Raw genomic sequence first — 2,462 nt, forward strand, 5'->3', positions numbered from 1 at the left:
CAGCACCGAAGAGGACTCGTGAGATCCGCCAAGTGCCCAAGAGAGGACTGCCAAAGGGAAGAAACAGTGCTGCACATTCTTTGGACTTGTCAATTCACAAGACAAATATGGACAAAATTTTTCCCTTTACTCCAGAAAATAACTGATTTGAAAGACTTAAGTTTTGAGACTGTTTTGTTTGGATGCATGGAATGCCCCAACGCAACTAAGAGGATCATCGCATGGAAGACAATCAGCACCATCAAAGAAGCTCTATGGAAGGCCAGGAACATCCTTCTTTTTAAACATGATGTTTTATCTGTGAAAGACGTTTTATCATTGGCTTTTAGTGAAAGGTATATTTATTATTTATTGGACAAGAAAAAGAATCTTTTATTGTCAAAGCAATGGATGGTAGAAGAGTGGAATACTATAATTTGAACGCTACCATAAATGTAAATTATTGGCCGATGCTTGTATATTACTTGTTTTTACTGCATGTAACTTTGGAATGAAAAAAAAAAAAAAAAAATCTGATTGATATGTTATAAATGCTTTAAATATGTAATACACTGTATACATACGTCTTTTATCTGTAATTGCTTTTAAAACTTTAATAAACGGGTGTACCTAAATGTGGGTACTTCCAAGTTAAAAAAAATCTGTTCTTATCAGTTTAATATCTGATACGTCCCCTATTTGGGGACCATATATTAAATGGATTTTTAGAACAGGGAGCTGGAAATGGAGCTTGCTCTGTCCACTCCACGCATTGACCCGATATTGCAGTATCTTCGGGAACAGTGCACCCCTTCTCTGATCCGGTTTCTAAAAACAGATTGAATTGAATTGAAATCAGCAGAGCAAGTTGTCATTTAACCCTTTCGGAGAATTCTTTTCAGGGTCAAAGAAGCACGTTTCAGATGGCAAATGTAGCAATTTGCTCAATTTCACTGGACCGTTTGCAACATTTCCTGTGCCTTGCTTTCACCTGTGCATGTTCAGCATTGGATTGCATCCAATATGCAATCAATCAAGCAATCAAGCAATCTTTGCTGGTTGCAACAGGTGTGTTTAGATGTAGGCCCGAATGAGGCCTTTGTAGCAGTGTTGCTAATATATTGTGCCATCTACAAAATTAGGCCCCTGCTGTCTGTCTGTCTGTCTGTCTGTCAGTATGAAGTGTTTAAATTGAAGTATCCTACGAGTAGTTCGGCCATACATACTACATTTGTGACCGCATGCACAAATTCCTTTGTAAAACATTGGCTCCCTCTTGTGGACCACAGACTTTTAATTATGTGGTGTATGATATGTATTTAAATAAAGAAGGAAAAATGGGGTGGGTCTGTGATGATCTTGCTTGAATGTGCTAGTCTTGTCCATCTTGTCTTGCACTGTGTGAGTAGTATTCTAATGCTTTTGACCAATTAGGTGCGCTGCTGCTGCCTGCAGTAGATAGAATCTGTGCACGGAACCTTCACCTGCTGTCACAATGGGGCCTTCAGCCATTGACTCCGGAACTCTCACGTGTCACAATGGGCTCTGGACCTATCTAAGGCAGAGAAAAATGGTGCCGTCTTCAGTCTGCTGCTGGAGCAGCAGCAGACCACATGGTAGGGGGATTGTCTGTCTGTGCCCAGCTTCAGGGCAGCTGGCAAGACAACTGCTAGCCCGTCTGGTGTTTGAATTACACACTCGCTCTGCCCGTTTCTTGAATAGCCCTCTTTACCTTGACAAGTCAGCTGGTATGTCACTCTCCATCCATCAGGAGGAACGTTACCCCTTAGACCCCAGTCCAGTGCCTCTCACTTAGCCAAATCAGTTCTCTTGCTTCGCACTGACGAGGGCCAAGAGCCCTAAACACTGTGTCTGCGAATTGAGATGCTGTTGTTTTTTGTTTTTTTTTGTAAAGGGGCAATTTGTAGACCTGCACTAATAGTTGCACTCTTTAGCGCAAAAGGGATGGAGGGTGTGTTCAAATGGGCGGAGTTATGCAGATTAGGCAGAGTTATGCAGATTTCAAAAACGCGTTGGGCCCAACTTGAACACACCCCCACACACCCCCCACACACCCCCACACACACCAGAACTGCCATTTGAGAAGGCATCCAGAGTTTAGAAAAAAATGTCTTCCCCTGGGCAATCATCTTTTGGCCTCTCTCCACAGTGGGTCTTGGTTGCAGGCCATGGGGCGTCCGGAGTGGCAAACCATTTCAGGCTATCGCTTCTCGGCCTTTTGGCTCAGATCAAGTGTCTGACCAGGAGGTTCTTTGAGTGCTGTCCCTCGGCCTTCTGGCATCGCCACTTCGGTGGCTTAAGCCAGATGCTGCTATAGGGGGATAGTGAGGAAGGAACGAGAAGGCGATCCTTGAGGCGTGACTATGGGAGTCAAGCTGCAATTCGCTGGGACCGGGATCCCCGGGTCAAGAATGGATTCCGGATTGAGGTCGCTGAAGAGAAGAAGGGACACTTCTCCCTGT

At 44.1% G+C, this 2,462-nt stretch overlaps 1 pseudogene; it reads left to right on the forward strand.

The window, feature by feature from the left end:
* Positions 1–577: 577 nt before the first annotated feature.
* On the forward strand, positions 578–793 carry LOC138668014 (U2 spliceosomal RNA; annotated as a pseudogene).
* The last annotated feature ends 1,669 nt before the right edge of the window (positions 794–2,462 follow it).

This window comes from Ranitomeya imitator, chromosome 2 (assembly GCF_032444005.1).
Source record: "Ranitomeya imitator isolate aRanImi1 chromosome 2, aRanImi1.pri, whole genome shotgun sequence".
Classification (NCBI taxonomy): Eukaryota; Metazoa; Chordata; class Amphibia; order Anura; family Dendrobatidae; genus Ranitomeya; species Ranitomeya imitator.